At 47.6% G+C, this 18977-nt stretch overlaps 1 protein-coding gene across 10 annotated transcripts in view; it reads right to left on the bottom strand.

The window, feature by feature from the left end:
- Window positions 1-18977, bottom strand: part of RBFOX1 (RNA binding fox-1 homolog 1) — a 1240357-nt gene that overhangs the window by 889412 nt on the left and 331968 nt on the right. The gene's annotated exons all lie outside the window — the stretch shown is intronic.

Here is an 18977-nt window from a genome sequence, read left to right as displayed (position 1 = left end):
GAAAGACCTCTGCCCGAGACCCTGGAGAGCCGCTGCCAGTCTGAATAGACAATACTGACTTTGATGGGCCAATAGTCTGATTCAGTATAAGTCAGCTTCTTGTGTTTGTGTTGTAAAACTTCTGTGACTTTTTAGAGGAGTTTTTTGGGGGGAGGGGGCAGAGCTGGGATTTTGAATCCAGACTGTGTGGCCATGAAATCTGGCAGCATTTTAGTGATGTATGAACATATTCCTTTTTCTTTCCCTTTTGGTTTTGTATATTGTTGTGAGCCTTGTCATTTCCTCTAGCAATTTTCACTGCTGGCATTCTCAATTTATTTCCTATATGTTATTTTGTGCCATTCTTGAGCCATGTATGCATCATCCGCCACATGTATGCAACTGAACTCAAAACAAGCATGCATTTTCATGGCAATATTTCTTCTGGAATTCATTGGTACTGTTCGGAGGGGAGAACAGAATTTTCAAACTGAAACCACTTAATTGCAAAACTCCCCTCCTTGGGCTGGGGGGAGTTTATCTGATTTCTAAAAAAGCATTTTGATTTCTGCTGAATTTTCTCCTCTGGGGTTATCTCTATGAAGGATGGAATAAAAATAGGATATATGACATAAAATGGGGGGGGGGAATCATCATACGGGCACAGTTGCTGCAACCTTTAACCTGAATGGAAACTTGTCAAGGGAATAGCTAAAAATAAGACGTATGCAAGAAACAGAGGCTAGATCCCAGAGGAGCTGCTTCTAGGTTATAGAAAATGCATAATTTTTTTCCCCTGCTGTGAATCTTGCTTCTGCCACTCATAGACACTGAAATCTGAAAATGTGCACATGGGCTTTCCACACCTCAAAAGGCATTTCTACAAAAGGAAACAGGGACACCAGATACCACAGTACACCTGGTCTACCTCTGGCCACATCCCCTACATGAAAGAAAGGTACTCTACATATCCCCAGAGGTACTTCTGTCCATACTTCCTTTGGAGAGATGCTTTCCCCCTTTGGGGATAGGATCTCTGCACATGCTCAGAACTAGCCTGGCACCACTCCATGATGCTTAGACCCACCCCAGCCCCCTGTTTCAGCTTCCAGCTGATGGAGGCAAAAGGCATACAAACACCCTTCCGCCTCCATACCTGGATTCAGAGCCTCTCTTCCTCTGACTTCCACTTGGCCTTGATAAGAAGAAGAGTTGGCTTTTATATGCCGACTTTCTCTACCACTTAAGGGAGACTCAAACTGGCTTACAATCACCTTCCCCTCCCCACAACAGATGCCCTGTGGGGTAGGTGGGGCTGAGAGAGCTCTTAATAGAACTGTGACTAGCCCAAGGTCACCCAGCTGGCTTCATGTGGAGGAGCGGGGAGACAAACCCGGTTCACCAGATTAGCCTCCGCCGCTCATGCGGAAGAGTGGGGAATTGAATCTGGTTCTCCAGATCAGAGTCCACCACTCCAAACCACTGCTCTTAACCACTACACCACTGTGGCTGAGAAAAACCAGAAAGATAGGAGTCCACCAGTGGAGAACCCCCTTCCCCCAACAATTCTCCCCCCTTATTGTCATGCAATTTCTGTGAGCTGCTTCGGAGGATAATTTTTGGGTGGAAAGAGGAATCCCAATAAACCAACAATGTGAAGTAGTCATCCTAGCTGTGACCTTGGCAAATTTAACCCATACACATTCATGCCTACGTTGCTCCTTGGGTCCCAACTAAACAGGAATTGCAGCTGCCGACCAATGGAACCCATTTGCATAGCCCTTCCTCCTAACTCACTCCACACTGAACTGAAAGTGAACACGAAGAGCTAAATCAGAGAAGTGTCGAAATCTTTATTAATGAATCCGCCGGAGGATCCTTTCAGCAAAGACGCACATGCTAAGAAAATTATTTCTATTAGCCTGAGCTCCTTGAAAGCAAATTTGTTTTTTAAAAGTTCCTATTGGAAGAGAACTAATTTTTGCTCTGCGAGCTTCGCTGGAGTTCATTTGCGACGCTGGGAAGCCACAGATGGTGCCAAGTTTGTGCTCCCCAGTTTATTAAAACTGCAGCTAAATAAGCTCACGTCACTCTGAAATTGTGCCATTCTTTTTTTAAAAAACAAACCCAAATAGCAATATCATTACTTTGCCAAAGAAACAGAGTTCAATATTTTGAATTGCATACATGATGGTGCAGCGAGACGTTCCCGATAGCCATCTTCTCGCAGAGGAAGATGAAATGCAGGAAGGGGAGATGAAAGATAATGAGGGAAATGTGGAGAGAGAAAAATGCAGTCCTGATGGTAGCATTGCTCACATTTATTGGGGAGGGGGGAAAAGGGAATCTAAAACAAACTGGAAACGTGACCTTTCGCTCCCCCTTTGAGGCGGTATCTGCTGTCCAGATAGGAAGCATAAGCTCCTCCAACGCGCGTCTGGTTGGCAATCAATTGCCCGTGACCGTCAGTCATTTGCAAGTTGTTAGGACGCCCTTGCCCTCCCTGTAGCTAGCCATTCCGACAGGAGAGGGAAACAATTTGATTCTATTTCTCCATGTTTCTCTAATATCGATGGAAGGCTTCCCCCGCCTCCTTCCCGCGTTCCTTCTCTCAGTGGGGAGAGGGAGCGGATAGGCTCTTAATTCTTTCAGCATGAAACACATCAGAGACAATCCCCAGGACTGGTGTGCATTTCATCCATGTCTGTATCACTGAAAGCCGCGGCAGAAATAGGAAAGGTCCAACTGGTACAGCAGGAAGACGTATATTCCTTTTTGGTATACCCAAGAATCTGCCTTCTACTGAGTTAGACCCTTGGGGAGGGGCTGTGGCTCAGTGGCAGGGCATCTACTTGGCATGCAGAAGGTCCCAGGTTCAATCCCTGACATCTCCAGTTAAAGGGACTAGGCAAGTAGGTGATGTGAAAGACCTCCACCTGAGACCCTGGAGAGTTGCTGCCGGCCTGAGTAGACAAATACTGACTTTGACGGACTGAGGGTCTGATTCAGTATAAGGCAGCTTTGTGTGTTCATGTGTCTATCAAGGGCAGTATTGTCTACTCTGACTGGCAGCAGCTTTCCTAGATCTCAAGCAGAGGTCTTTCACATCGCCAACTACCCCAGGCTTTTGACAGGAAGTGCCCAGGATTGAACCTGGGACTATCTGGTGTTCTACCCTTGAGCCACACCCCCTCCCTTATGTAGTTAACCCCTAGCAATGAAACAGCCACTGTGGCTGTAGAAACCTGCACAAGCTCAAAGGGGTCCATGCTCAGCTATAACTCACTCCAACAATGTGTCAACTAAGTGGTTAGGTATATATACCAAGAATGCACAGGTAAAGGGGAAAGTAGGTAAGTAAGTAGACAGACAGACAGACAGACAGACAGATAGATAGATAGATAGATAGATAGATAGATAGATAGATAGATAGATAGATAGATAGAGACAGACATACGGATGATAGATGATAGATGATAATGATAGATAGATAGATAGATAGATAGATAGATAGATAGATAGATAGATAGATATAGACCGACAGACAGACAGACAGACAGACAGACAGACAGACAGACAGATAGATAGATAGATAGATATAGACCGACAGATAGATGATAGATAGATGATTGATAGACAGACAGACAGACAGACAGACAACACAAGGGTAGGGATGATTTCAAATTTCTCCTCCACACTGCTTCTACCCCAATCCCCCACATTAAAAATGTCACTTCTGCAGACTTTACCAAGAACTTGAAAACACATGACTTACTGGTAGAGTTGCCAGGTCTCTCTTCGCCATCGGTGGGAGGTTTTGGGGGCGGATCCTGATGAGGGCAGAGATGGGATGGAGAGGGACTTCAACTCCATAGAGTCCAATGGCCAATGTGGCCATTTTCTCCAGGGGAACTGATCTCTATTGGCTGGAGATCAGTTGTAATGGCAGGAGAACTCCAGTTACTACCTGGCGGTTGGCAACCCTACTCACTCGATATAATACAGAAGACGTAAGACAGACCGGGTCCCGAGCTGGAATGGTTTCTGAAACAGGGAGGTTTGCTTTTCCCTATTCAGTTTATCTTCTAAAGAAACTGCAACATGAGATAGTGATTTGACTTGGCGTCGGGTTTCTCTTTTCAAGTGTGATGGGTCTAATCAGACAGCCAAGGACAGTTCGGTGTATGACAAGTTGGTCCGACAGCAGGATCACTCATCCTTTGGAAGCGCCGTTGTCCAGAGAATAACACCTCAACTTTTTATTTTTGAAGCTCCTTAACTCCCTTTCCCGTGTGTTTCATTTTTGCTTACGATGATATCCTTCCTTTCCCCTCCCCCTTTTCAATAGGCCTTTGAAATTGTAACTGGAGTTTTTAAACAGTTTCAAAGGTGCCGAGGGACTCACTTTGAGCCACTAACTTGGATGTGCTTTTGAGCATATGTAGTGGAAACTGCGGAAGACCATTGTACTACGAGGAGGTAGATGGTGGTCAATGCAGCCCTTCCCCATGTGAGAGCAATCTCAGGTCATTAACTTGCACACAGCACTGTAAATGATGAGCACCTGGTGATGGGGGAAACGGTTAGTTTTCACTCTGTTAAAAGAAGGGGAGGGCTTCAGATGAGCCAGCGGCCAGCCAGCCAGCCAGCCAGCAGGAGGGCGTCTGGAGCATCAGGACGGCTGCCAGAGAAGAAGCGGCTTGCTTGCCTCCCAGGAGACAACTTCCCATCTCCATATGCAGCCTGGATAAAAGGGTATTTTTGTTAAAAGTTTACTTAGCTTGGGTAAAAGGGTGTATTTTTTGTTTAATAAAACTGCATACTTTGTTTCCCCCAACACTTGCCTATTGGAATCAATTCTTTACCGAACCATGGGTAATACAATTGGCGCTGTGAGCAGGATTCCAGAGGCAATATGGGGACAAAGGAATGCATGGAATGTGCAAAGCTGCATCCCAGGATGGTCATGTACCAGTGCATGGGCCCCAGCTGCACACATGTTAAATTCAATAACCCCACCTACCAAATGGGATACAGAGCTGGAAAAAGCAGGAGGTCCCACACCCAGGGCAATAAGTAAATGCTTAAAAAAAATAGGAATAAGGGAAGGTGCAGGTATAGAGGAATGTGGCAAAGTGGGTTGGCTACTTCTTACTGCACTAAGAATGGTCTGGGAGTTGTTGGAAGCTTCTTGGAAGCAGGTGGAAGAGCAGGCTGCAGAAATACATGCCTTAAAAGAACAGCAACTAATTCTGCAGGAAGCCTTGAAGAAGGCAAGAGAAGGCAGGAATGCTGCTGAGGAACAGGCAGGGGCTATAGCTGTTCGTGTCACGAAGATTAAAAGGAGCCGGCAGCAGAAGAAAGACCCCTACAAAATCAGAGCACTCAACATCCCTAAAGACTGGAGTTCCACAGGTTCAGGGGATTCCAGTGAGGCAGAGTGGACTGAGGGGGAAGGTAGTAGCGAGGAGAAAGTGAAAGTAAGACCTCTGATTATCAACAAGGCCAAAGGGCCACCTGGAGGGCAAGCACAGGTTACTCGCACTGTAAGGGATTTCAGCCAGCAGGAGCTGACTGAAATCACCAAAAATACTAAACAGCAGCCGGGGGAGTATTTAAGCCACTGGTTGGTACGGCTTTGGGACCAAGGCTATACAGGTGTGCATATGAGCCCCCAGGAGCTATTGAAATTAGGTGCGTTATCCAATGACGTGCTCATTAATGGGTATTTGAGGGGGGCTGCTGGTCAAACACAGACCCTCTTTGATTGGGTTTGCCTGGGCATCAGACAACGGTACCCTGCCCCCATGGACTGGGAAGAACATCTGCCACCCTGGAACACCATTGCTGAGGCAACAGCACAGCTTAGGGGGATGGCAATGCAGACTGGGATATATATCCAGGGATTCCCAGGTCCTGACCCTATGCCCCTAACAGCAGGTATGAGAGCACGGCTAATTAGGGGAGCCCCGCCCGGTTTGCATGGTGCTCTATTAGCCCTGCTGGGACCTGCTCAAGGGCGAGCAGTGGGGGATGTGGTAATCCTTCTGGGACAGCTGGGGGATGTTCCCAGGGAAAACAAGCCCAGAGCACGAACTGCAGTAGAGTGGTCCAAGGAAAGAACAAAAGGGCCTAAAATAACTCGAAGGCAGATGTTTTTTGAGCTCCTTAGGCAAGGAGTGGAAAAGGAGAAGATTGATGGCCTTCCAACACCTGACCTGTTCCAGCTGTGGAGACGCAAATGTACTACTCAGGAGCAGAAGGGGAAGGTACCGCAGACCAAAGGAGTCAACGTGAGAGGAGTAACACCAACTGCTCCACCTGAGGAGGAAGACTTCTGGTATTCACCTGTACCCAGTGTATCAAAGGGGTGGGAGATGCCCATACCTTTGGATTAGGGGTGTGGCAAGGCTCCAGTGAGTAGGCTAATGAAGACAGCCATTCCTGGAGACCCACGCCCACATATACCCCTCACAGGAGCTGTGGCTTCAATCCATGGGAACCCCACAGTGTATATTGATGCCTATGGGAACAGGGGGGAGCATCAGCAGGCAGCCCTGGCAGAGGCCAAGGCTGCTGTAGTATCTGCTAGGCCCCTGGGTCCCTTTGTAAAAGGACTTCCATGTGAGCTGCTGTCTGCTACCACAGAGGTGACTGTATGGAGTCTTTGGCAGAAAGGGCAGGGAGGGGAATGTGTGCCATTGGGCTTCTGGTCGCGGAGGCTGCCAGACGCCATGTCAAACCATTCTCCCTTTAAAGACCCACTGCTAGCATGCTACTGGGCTCTGGTCGAGATCAAAAGATGGACTGGCCAGGAGCTAGTGATAATGAGCCTGAACTGGGTGGAAGGTGACTCAGTCAGTCCTCTGGTAGGCAGAGCTCAACCCCCATCTGAGCAAGTTCGCCCTGGCCCCCAAGGAGTGAGTGCTTTGCAGGAAGAGTTGCCTGTCAAAAAGGCTCCCCCTTATTCAGAAGTGGCTCATGAAACTATTTGGTGCACAGATGGTTCAGCCAAGTATGAGGGGGGAGAACGAGTGTGGTGTGCAGTTGCAACTAATTTTAAATGGCTAATCATATTGACTTGGGCTGGGAAAAGACAATCCAGCAGCCACTGTGCTGAACTGGTGCTTGTGGTGAACAACTTCAGATTTTGGGAGGGGTGGTATACTTGAATCATAGAGGTAACTGGAAATGTAAATAGTTGAACCCTGAGTTGCCAAAAGGAACACATGGATGAAGGGTGTATTGATCACCAAGGGGTGGAATGTAGTGGAAACTGCGGAAGACCATTGTACTACGAGGAGGTAGATGGTGGTCAATGCAGCCCTTCCCCATGTGAGAGCAATCTCAGGTCATTAACTTGCACACAGCACTGTAAATGATGAGCACCTGGTGATGGGGGAAACGGTTAGTTTTCACTCTGTTAAAAGAAGGGGAGGGCTTCAGATGAGCCAGCGGCCAGCCAGCCAGCCAGCCAGCAGGAGGGCGTCTGGAGCATCAGGACGGCTGCCAGAGAAGAAGCGGCTTGCTTGCCTCCCAGGAGACAACTTCCCATCTCCATATGCAGCCTGGATAAAAGGGTATTTTTGTTAAAAGTTTACTTAGCTTGGGTAAAAGGGTGTATTTTTTGTTTAATAAAACTGCATACTTTGTTTCCCCCAACACTTGCCTATTGGAATCAATTCTTTACCGAACCATGGGTAATACAGCATATCCGAGTGCTTTGCAGCCACTTTGAAGCTTTGTTTTAATTTTTTAAATCCCGATTCGAACACGGGCAACCATCTATCAGACCTTCTGTAATTGGAAAACAAAGGGGGTTATATACCCTCAAAATAGAGCTGTGTAAACACAGTTCTCCGGGGCGCATCCACAATGGCACCTGCGAGCCCGCGGGACGGGAGACTCAAATAATTAACGAGGTTCTCAGAAGCAAAAGAAGGAGCTCGAACACATGAACACATGAAGCTGCCATCAAAGTCAGTATTGTCTTCTCAGACCGGTAGCGGCTCTCCAGGGTATCATATAGATGTCTTTCCCATCACCTACCTGCCTAGTCCCTTTAACTGGAGATGCCGGGGATTGAACCTGGGACCTTCTGCATGCCAAGCAGAGGCTCTACCACTGAGCCACAGCCACAGTAGGGAATGGATGTTATCGGAAAGGTCAAGGTTTTGGCCATTGCGGTGTGCCTATCTCACATTTTCTTTTAAAGGGCAGCAACTGGTTTGCATTTTGGAAAGTCACCTTCACAGTGATTTTTTTTTTTTAAAGAAAGCTACTTTTAACTAAACGTAGAGCCTCCGCTTCGCCTCGAGACAGCATTTCTGAGTCATGAAACCTGCGGTGTGCTTGGCAGATGGGAAACCTTTTGGCCTTGGGAGAACAGAGGTGGAGAAGAAGTCGTGAATCTTTTTTTCCTCCCACTTTCTACAAAGCTGCTTCAACAGATGGCTGCTAAAAGAAGTATAATGTGACTGGAATGAAACTTAGGGCTTTTTTTAATTTTAAAAGTGTTTTTAATGAAGCTAAACAAGGTTGGCTCTGGTTAATACTTGGACGGGAGGCCACAAGGAAGTCCAGGGTTGCTACACAGATGCAGGCAATGGCAAACCACCTATGAACATCTCTTGCTTTGAAAATCCTACAAAGTTTGCATATATTTGTCCTGACCTGGTGGCAGTCTTCACCAATGAGTAAGGTCCAAGGCAGGCCTGCTGAGGGAGCAGAGGAGCTGTCCATGGTTCAAGGCCAGGTGGCTAGCGCTGTGGAGGAGCTGTCCAGTCCAGTAGCCCGTCTGAAGGCACGAGACAAAGGCCATTTATGCACGGAAGGTTTTGCATTGGATTTGCCCCTCTATGGATGCACATTTCCCCCATCCAAATCCTCAGAACTCTACATGGGGGCTTATTGTTGAGTTTTAAGAATTTAGATGGGTAAAATGTGCATCTAGAGAGATGCAGATCCAAGGCAAAACCTCCCCGTGCATAAAGGGCCAAAGAGTTGTTCTGCAGATACGTCCCAAGGGCAAAGTCCAGGCAGCTACTGAAGGGATTCATCTTGGAGCCTGCATCTCCACTTTCTCCCGACGCTTTAGTGGAGACTGGTCAATCACGCTCCCTTAAGAATACCGAAGTCGGCCGCCCTCAGGTTAGATCAGAAATCCAATACACGCTCTGTGCTTTGCTTAAACTAGCTGCTGAGAGAGGGGGGGTGGGAAAGCAGCCAGGCCTAGAAGGCTCTCCCTGACGCCAATTGCAAAGACCACCTATTGAAAACAGGATCGGTGCTCCGTCTCTGGAGTACCGCTGAACACGCTCTGCCGGTGAGTCATTTCGCTGGGGCCGAAAACTCTCGCTGGACCCCCTTGCTAAAATCTAGACTGACCCGTTAGGAAAGGGCTGGAAGATCAGACAGAAAGCAAATCGGAGCAGAAGAATCACGGTTGGTGTTAACAAAGGAGGCACCCGACAAACAAAACACACTGGAGAAGTCAGCCCCGGCTTATCCCTTCTAGCGAGCCAGCTGCCAATCATTATTCTGCACAGATTCCTCCCTTAAAAAAAAAAAAAAAAAGGTTTCTCATTCATTTTTGATAGCTGTACAAAATCACATAGAAATAAAGTAACATTTATGGGGGGAAAACCACACTGAGTAGATCCAGAAATTATTAAGCTGGTCAGAGGTCCCTAATCTTTTTGAGCCTGTGGGCACCGTTGACATTTTGACTCCAAAATGGCTGCTGCAGGAGGTCGAGCCAAAATCCTTCAAAATCTCCCAGTGCTAACTGCAAGTACTTGTGCCATTTCTCCATTTAATTTTTTTTTGGGGGGGGGCATAATCCTTCCCTCTGTGGGTGTGGTTGCCTGTGTGCAAAGAGGACAGTGTAAGTTGGGTTGCCAATAACCTGGAGGAAAAAAATGTCTTGCCCCTTTAACAGAGGTTTAATGCATGGAGATGGGCATGGCCTGGAGGTAAATAAAATCTCCTGGCAAATGACATCCAGTTAAGCCTCTGCTAAAGGGGAATGGAGCCCTGTGGTGCAGACTGGTTAGCTGCAGTCCTGTCATCCAAGCTCTGCTCACGACCTGAGTTCGATCCTGACGGACGTCGGTTTCAGGTAGCCGGCTCCAGGTTGACTTAGCCTTCCATCCTTCCTAGGTTGGTCAAATGAGGACCCAGCTTGCTGGGGGTAAAGGGAAGATGACTGGGGAAGGCACTGGCAAACCACCCCGCAAACAAAGTCTGCCTGGTAAACGTCGGGATGTGACGTCACCTCATGGGTCAGGAATGACCTGGTGCTTGCACAGGGGACCTTGACCTTTTAAAGGGGAAGGACCTTTTTTTACTTTGGGTTGTTGGAAACCATAGGTTCAACAGAGTATATCATCGTCAAACTTCGTAGTGTTGTCAGTCTTCCTCAGAGTCCTCTCCCCGTTTTTTTTTTTTTTAACAATTCAGGGTTGTTGTTTTTTAAGTACCAGGCTGCGTTACAGCGACCAACTTAGAACAAACAGTTTAGGAGAGTTTTGCCACCAAAGGGCACCTTTAAGTAATTGCCTCAAATGGGATGATGACAACTTTATTGATAAGCCAGGTGGCAGATAAAGGCCGTGCATTCAGTATTCTTCCCAGCTATTATCGAAGCAGACTCAGGGAGGAGGGTGTGCGCGAGACAGATCTGCTGATGGTTTCATTCCCATGTGAAAATGATCTGCTGAAAGGGATGAAGTTCTGTCATTTAAAAAAATGGATTAGCTTAATAGAAAGCACCTGTGAGGCTGCCTAGTCCTGCTGGGGTTGCCAAGTTTCAAGCTATGGCTGTGAGGGGAAGGGGCCATGGCTCAGTGGTAGAGCATCTGCTTGGCATGAAGGAGGTCCCAGGCTCAATCCCTGGCATCTCCAGTTAAAGGGACTAGGCAGGTAGGTGATGTGAAAGACCTCTGCCTGAGACCCTGGAGAGCCACTGCCGGTCTGAGTAGACAATACTGACTTTGATGGACCGAGGGTCTGATTCAGTAGAAGGTAGCTACATGTGTTCATTTGACATTTTGGGGCTTTCCAGGCAGCAGGCTGAAACTACAAACTGATTCAGACGCATGATGCAGGAATGCATACGAAAAAGCAAGGATAAACCACTGGGCATTATGAAAACACTTGCAACCAGAAGTTGCAAACACAACAGCAAGCTTAATGCACATCTAATGCCAATTTAAATCTAAATGTTAAATCATTAATTGCCACCCTACCAGCCTTTTCTCCTTCTAGTTTTAGCTCAGTTTCCTAGCTGTGTCTTCCTACTGAGCGTGTGTCTTCCTACTGACAGCCGTGTACCCACCAAGGTGAGAACCCATTCAAGGGGTCCGAATTAACACTGCCTTCCTAAAAAGCAAACAGCTTCCACTGGGAAACCTCTCTGTCGAGAAGCCGACCTGATAGCCAACTAAAAGGCTCCATACATTGCCCTCTTTGGTAGGCCACATTCTGACAACAAGTGGTTTTTCTCCAGACCAACACCGGCGTGTGGGCATGGCGTGTCTTAGACCAAGTCTTGGCAGCTATCAATGCTCAGCTAAGAAATCTGACCTCCCAACAAGGATTTCATTTGGGACCCATCGGGAGTAACCAAGTTAAAACAAAAGACTGAAATTTCCATCTGAGGCAACCGGATCGCGTTTCTGTTGCAGACTTTTGACATCGCTTGTTGATTTGAAGGTAAGAAAAATCCATCCCCCCCTCCCCTTACGAGCCACAGATTATATTGTAAAGTTTATCCTGTGCTTTGGTAAAATGCCACAGCATCTACATGCTGAAAAAGCGTGTACCAGTTTTTTCGTCGAAAGGTCAGGTTGATTTTTCATGCTCAGAGGTGCACGGCTCACGATATTCACATAAATGGAAATATTTGCAATGGAAACAAAGGCAAAATGAAGAAACTGGGGAAGGCATCGCTTTCTTAGGCTAAAAATATGCTGGAAGTCACAGTAGGAAAGAGGAAGCGAAACAAACCCAGGCCTTCAAAACAAACACTCTCATCCCAGAGGAAATAGGTAGACATGCCATGTGGACAGGGAGAGAAGGAAAATTCTCACTCTTCACCATGTGGTGAAGAAAGATTTGGGGAAATACTGTTTGCTGCAGTTCAGAGACTTCTGGGGGGAGGAGATCATCCCAACTTTGCATTTGCATAGGGCTCCCAAATATCCATATTTATCATTAATAGCTGTTGTAATGGCAGTATTCCTTTCCTTTTCTTGGAGGATTTCTTACTCCTGAGGCCTTTGAAAAATATAGTGAGACATTCACTATGCAACACTTAAATACCGATGATATAATAAACACAGCCTGAAGGCTTTGGTTTCAATTAAGACTGTGCATACCATGTTGGAGAAAAATGAAACCACCTTTAATCCAGCTGTTATTGGTCTTGGGTGTAAAACTTCCTTAGGCAGGCCTGGGTTTCTTTTGCTTTTAAAATATGCTTAGGTCAGTAAGAAGAAATTCCTGCATTAATTAAAAATGCAGAAATTAAAAAAAACGCAACTCTGCTTGTGCTCTGAAACTGTCCATTCAGTTGGCCCATCAACTGCAGAGTGTGTTTAATACGGATGCACGCAAAAACTAGGGTTTCCAACCTCCAGGTAGGGTCTGGAAGATCTCCCAGAATTATCACTGGTCTCCACACTACAGAGATCAGGAGAAAATGGTACCTTTAGAGGGTAGGCTCTATGGTATAGCATCCCCACTGATCTCCTTCTCCTCCCCAAACTCACAGAACCATAGAGTTGGAAGGGACCACCAGGGTCATCAAGTCCAACCCCCTGCACAATGCAGGAAATTCACAACTACCTACGCCCACACCCCCAGTGACCCCTACTCCATGCCCAGAAGATGGCCAAGATGCTCTCCCTCTCTTCATCTGCTTAAGGTCATAGAATCAGCATTGCTGACAGATGGCCATCTAGCCTCTGCTTAAAAACCTCCAGGGAAGGAGAGCTTACCACCTCCTGAGGAAGCCTGTTCCACTGACGAACCGCTCTAAATGTTAGAAAATTCTCCCTAATGTCTATACAGATACTCTTTTGATTTAATTTCAACCCGTTGGTTCTGGTCCGACTTTCTGGGGCACCAGAAAACAACTTGGCACCCTCCTCTATATTACAGCCCTTCAAGTACTTGAAGATGGTTATCATATCCCCTCTCAATCTTCTCCTCTCCAGGCTAAACATACCCAGCTCCTTCAACTTTTCCTCACAGGACTTGGTCTCCAGACCCCTCACCATCTTTGTTGCCCTCCTCTGGACCTGTTCCAGCTGGACTACATCCTTCTTAAATTGCGGTGCCCAAAACTGAACACAGTACTCTAGGTGAGGACTCCATCCTCTTCTGGCACTGCCCCAAGTCTTCAGGGGGACGGGGTGTGTATGAGGGAGCGTTGGGCGCATACCGGCCAGTCGATGGAGCGTGGCCTGACGTGTGCACGGTTGGGCGTGGGTGGATTCATGCAGGCCAAACCCGAAAAGGCAATCGGCCCAATCCGGCCGGCCATGAATGCGAACGGGTCTCCCTGCACGAATCAGCATCCCAGCCGGTGCAAAAAACGCACACGCTGTGAACGAGTCATGGCACGAGGCATGGCCGGAAAAGAAGGAGCCAGAAAGTGCACCAAGCTGTTTCAAGGCCACACTGTAGATAATGATGTTAATGATGTTCCCCGTCTATTATAATGTCTCATTGTCTCCCTGCCTACATGAAGTCAATTTCAGAGGTTGTCAGACTCCGGGAACATTGAACTCTATTATAAATGTTGCCTTTCTCTCTCTCTCTCTAAAAAAAAGCGATCCTCGCACAGTCCCCAAAGATCCCACCATAATGAGACCGCAGAATAACTTTAAATGATTTATGACTACAGAGCCCTTTTTTGGAACCATAATTAGAGACAGTCTGGTGATTTTTTTTCCCAAGGAGGAAACCAAGAAAATGGGATGGAGCATCTTCTCCTGTAGCGGCAGCCATTTTTTATCCCCCCCAAACCCCCACACAATAATCCTTTATCGATAATACGGTAAGACAGCAAGAATATCATTCCAAACGAGGATCCAAGGGAAAGATATTCTCGGTTTCATTTTTGACAGTTTTGGTTTTCAGTTCTTCCTTCTGTGCCCATTGTGCTGTTCTTTTCAGGGGCGATTTGTATGTTATTTATGCATTATACACGTGTTATACTTAAATACTCATCTGTACTTTGCACCTATAATGTTGATTCAGGGATGCAGAGGTCCTACTGAAAAATGCACACATCTGTCTAAAGAATAGGAAGAACTTTCTAACAGTTAGAGCGGTTCCTCAGTGGAACAGGCTTCCTCGGGAGGTGGGGAGCTCTCCTTCCCTGGAGGTTTTTAAGCAGAGGCTAGATGCCCATCTGTCAGCAATGCTGATTCTTTGACCTTAAGCAGATGATGAGAGGGAGGGCACCTTGGCCATCTTCTGGGCATGGAGTGGGGGTCACTGGGGGTGTGGGGGGGAGGTAGTTGTGAATTCCCTGCATTGTGCAGGGGGTTGGACTAGATGACCCTAGTGGTCCCTTCCAATTCTATGTACCAACTTCCGTGTGCACAGAGTTCACATGCCTATGCCCAAATATCATGTGCACTGTAATGCAAAGAGGAGATTCACAGAAGGTCATAGCTCCTCCTCCTTTTTGGGGAAGCGGATGGAAAGTTTTTCTCAGACTGAAAGTCACAGAAGACTGTGGGTAGCCCTCCTGTCATACTGCAGTTCTGCCCTCCTTACCAAAAGGGGGCACCGAAGAAATGCAAAGAAATTATGAAGAATTAACACCTCTCGTGCCGAATCATTCCTTCAACTCTCTGACTCTTCGAAGATTGTGCAGAGAGGAGGATGACCCTTGAATAACCGCCGTCGGCTGTTAGAATTTCCTCTCTGTCATTTTTCTCACCTTGTAGATGGTGAACTTTACAACTCTCGGCCGAAACTAACGATTGAGCCCAAGATTTGGAGTCCTGATTGAAGATAAATGATCAGGCTTGACCTTTCAAGAGTAATTCACCAGGCACAAATATGATTCCCCCCCTTCTGCTCTCTCTCCCTCTCTAACACACATACTTGGAACCAATGACAATTCTCTGCATAAACACAGATCAGATTGGTCTTGGTGCAATTTCAGCTGAATGCTCAGACAAAAATGTGCCGGCTGCTATCAAGGTAGGCGGGGATGTTGCCTAAGATCTCGGAGAGTGGTTTTAAGACACTGTTCTGCCCCATAGCTGTCATCCCTATTGTTTTTGCCTGCGGTGGCAAAGCCACACAAAAAGCATCTGAGCTTCCTTCCGGCTAATCTGGAAATTACTCAGGTCAACTGTGTCTATTGAAGATGATGACACACAACCTGAGCAATTTCGCAGTCTCCCGATCTGGCAACTTAGTCGGTTACTGCTGCCCAGACAAAGGCCACTCCTTGGGTTCTGTGTCTCAGATGCTGGGGTCGGCAACTAACTTTTAAGAGGGGTCGTATGTTGGAGTGGAGCACACCCTACAGGGCCACCGATGCTGGCTTTGCCCACTTGCTTGTTCCCAAGTGACAAGCAAAACATCTTTCGGGACCTTCCCCTTTGTCACAAACAACTGGGGCTTGGGCAGATCCATGCTCCGTCTTTGATCCCATCTGCCTGTATCTTTTGAAGGGGAGCGGGTTTCCAGTGAACATAAGGGATGAACTTCATCTGAGATGGTCTTGTTTGGGCCTTCCTTCTACCTGTCCTTCCATTCAGGGCTGGTTCCATGTGTTGAGTGTCCAGGGGCCCCACCTGCCCACCCCCCTCATATCTTTCCACCTGCCTCCCCACCTTCTCCCACCCATAAGCCCTCCCATCACCCATGTTTAGGGTTGCCAACCTCCAGGTACTAGCTGGGGATCTCCCACTATTACAACTGATCTCCAGCTGACAGAGATCAGTTCCCCTGGAGGAAATGGCCATTTTGGCAATTGGACTCTACGGCATTGGAGTCCCTCCCCAAACCCCACCCTCCTCAGGCTCCACCCCAAAAACCTCCCGCTGGTGGCAAAGAGGGGCCTCAGTTCTCTGTGCCACCTTTCCCCAACAGCAACGGCCCGTCTGTGCAGATGGGAGCTTGGCTTCCAGCATCACCAGCAGCATCCCCACTATGTATCACTGCCTTTCTCCAATGATGCTGGGCAGCTGGAAGCACAGGTGGCAGAGCACGTCAAGCATGCAGATGGGGAAGGGGATGCAGACAGGCAGCAAGGGGAGGTGTGGGTCAGCAGGAGTGGGGCCCACCAGGAGCCCTGGAAGCTGCCCCACCTCAAGGTATGCTGATGCCAGTCCTGCTTTCTTTGCATTTTTAATCCTGCCGTTCCTCCAAAAGGCCTCAGGAACAGTCGTCGGGCTGGGTCTCTAACCTAGCCTAAAGTTTCCCAGCAAACCTTGCCCAGATGTCCTTCATAGGGACGGTCCTTTAGCATCCACAAACTGAACAGGGCTGTCATCGGAATTCTCCCCGATGAGAACAAAGCATCATTTTAACATGATATAAACTAGTAATAATAGCATTTGATATGATTAATATGACAGCTCGTTCCATTTTCTGTTTAAGCAGCTTTTGACAAATGTTAATAAATTACCAACACTGAGCAAATAAGTTGCAATGAATAATTTAGCCCAGCTGCTTTTGATGCATGCGGAATAGCGCCAGAGATTTCCTTAAAGGTAGCTCTCATGCCAAAGTATCCGGTGGAGCCAGCGAAGGCCCCCATCCCCCTTAACAGAGTTCAATTTCCAAGGAAACAAATGCAGAAAAATAGCTTCGACAATCCAATCTGTGACTGCTGGGGGGTGAGCTTGGAGGGCTGCACTGAGGATGGGGAGGGAGGGTGAAATCGCCCCCCTCCTCTGATCAAGTGTGGCTCCCTGGATGGTAGGAGAGGCGATTCCCCCCCCTTCCTCCTCTTCAATGCAGGTTCGCAGCCAACGCCGCCGTCCCAGCTCCCGTGACCCTGGCCATTTGATTGATGGAATAGTCAGGACTCAGGAGGGTGTCTCCCTGTGATATTAATTCCCAGGAGAGGAGCATATGGAAGAAGACCCTGGCCCCAAGCCCTGTGGGGCTTCTAAGGTGAAAACCAACACCTTGAATTAGACTCAGGAGTGGATCGGTAGCCAGGGCCATTGCTGTGGTATCTCAGCCACATGCTGCCGATAGCTGGCCCCAACCAGCCGTCTACCTGCTACCTTCTGCCAGGCTAACTACTTGTCCCCCCCTCCCCATTGCGAACTTATTTTCAAAAACAGATGTCTTGCAGAAAAAAAAGCATAAAACTTGTTCCAAGACGTCATAATTAATTATATTCCATAGCAATGTTGTAGTGCTTATCTTAAAGTAAATATATATATAAATTTTCAGTTGCATTTTTTTCAAGAAACTAATCGGTTTAAAACAGTGCCCCTCAGGCCAGTTCTGCGCCCCTCTGAGGTCTGTGCCCTAGTAGTGCTGGCCCTGGCTGCCGCTTCCGAACACTTAGAATGGAGCAAATTTAAAACATTTCAGGCGCCTACTATCCTTTCAATAGTTTTACGGCTGGGACTCAAGCCGGCCCCGCCAGCTTCAACTTCTCCTATTAGAACCGTCTTAACATCTTTCTCCCCACCCCCACCCCCAGAGAAATGTTTAAATTACTGGATTGATTTGATGTGAAATATGCAAATCGGGAATGCTGTAAAAAAATACCTGTTCAGATTTGGCTATCGTATTAGACACCTGTTCTCCGATACCCGGAATATCCCCAGGGCTCTCTCTCCATACACAACTACAGAGGCCTAAGATTATCATTATTTTTTAAAATCTAAATGGACATTTGCATTCACAAACTCATCCTTGTGCAGTAGCCTTCTTCATCCCAATCCGTCTGAGACTTTACTGATGGGAACGGCAAACCGAAGCTATGAGGGGAGTGGACATGCTCAGGGAGGAGAGGGGTATCCATGGCTGCTAGTCAATATGAAAACTAGTCATGATGCATTCTCTCCAGGATCAGAGGAGCAGGCCTATTATATGAGGTGCTGTGGAACACAGGCAGGACGATGCTGCTGCAGTTGTCTTGTTAGTGGGCTTCCTTGAGGCCCCTGGTTGGCCATTGTGTGAACAGACTGCTGGACTTGATGGACCTTGGTCTGATCCAGCAGGGCTTTTCTTATGTTCTTTTGATTCCCTACCCTAACCCAGTACAGCTCATCTCCAGACTGCAGAGAACATTTCCCCTAGAGAAAGTGGATGCTTTGGAGGGTGGACTCTGCAGCATTGTGCCCCACTGAAATCCCTGTCCTCCCTAGGCTCCACCCCCAAAACTCCAGGAGTTTCCCAACCTGGATCTGGCAACCCTTCCTCCCCCATCCCCTGTTGGGGGCCAGGGGGGACCTGGCAACCCTAGCATCTGATTTGCATCCCAGAGGTCTCTACTTGACAGACAGTCAAAAGGAAAAACTTCTTTTTTAAAAAAAATCTGGACAGACGAAAGGAGCAGCATATTCAGGCAAAGACTGGCGGAACTCCCTGCCACTGGCTGCAGCAAAGACCACTAGATAAGTCAGCTTTATAAAGAGCGTTCAGCAGAACCATAAAGGATTCTGGCATGAAGAAGGTCCCAGGTTCAATCCCCGGCATCTCCAGTTAAAGGGACCAGGAAAGTAAGTGATGTGAAAGTTTTCTGCCTGAGACCCTGGAGAGCTGCTCCGGTCTGAGTAGACAATACTGATTTTGATAGACCCAGGGTCTGATTCAGTATAAGGCAGCTTCATGTGAGAAGTCCATCCATGGCTAAACGGAACCTCCATGTTCAGAGGCAGACACCATCAATACCAGCATAGGGGAAGGGGCCAATAGGGGAAGATATTGTACTCTGCTTAGAATCATAGAATCATAAAGTTGGAAGGGACCACTAGGGTCATCTAGTCCAACCCCCT

The sequence above is a fragment of the Euleptes europaea genome, chromosome 21 (genome assembly GCF_029931775.1).
Source record: "Euleptes europaea isolate rEulEur1 chromosome 21, rEulEur1.hap1, whole genome shotgun sequence".
Lineage (NCBI taxonomy): Eukaryota > Metazoa > Chordata > Lepidosauria > Squamata > Sphaerodactylidae > Euleptes > Euleptes europaea.
The sequence above is the reverse complement of the archived record's forward strand: the minus strand, read 5'-3'. Positions and strand labels throughout refer to the sequence as shown.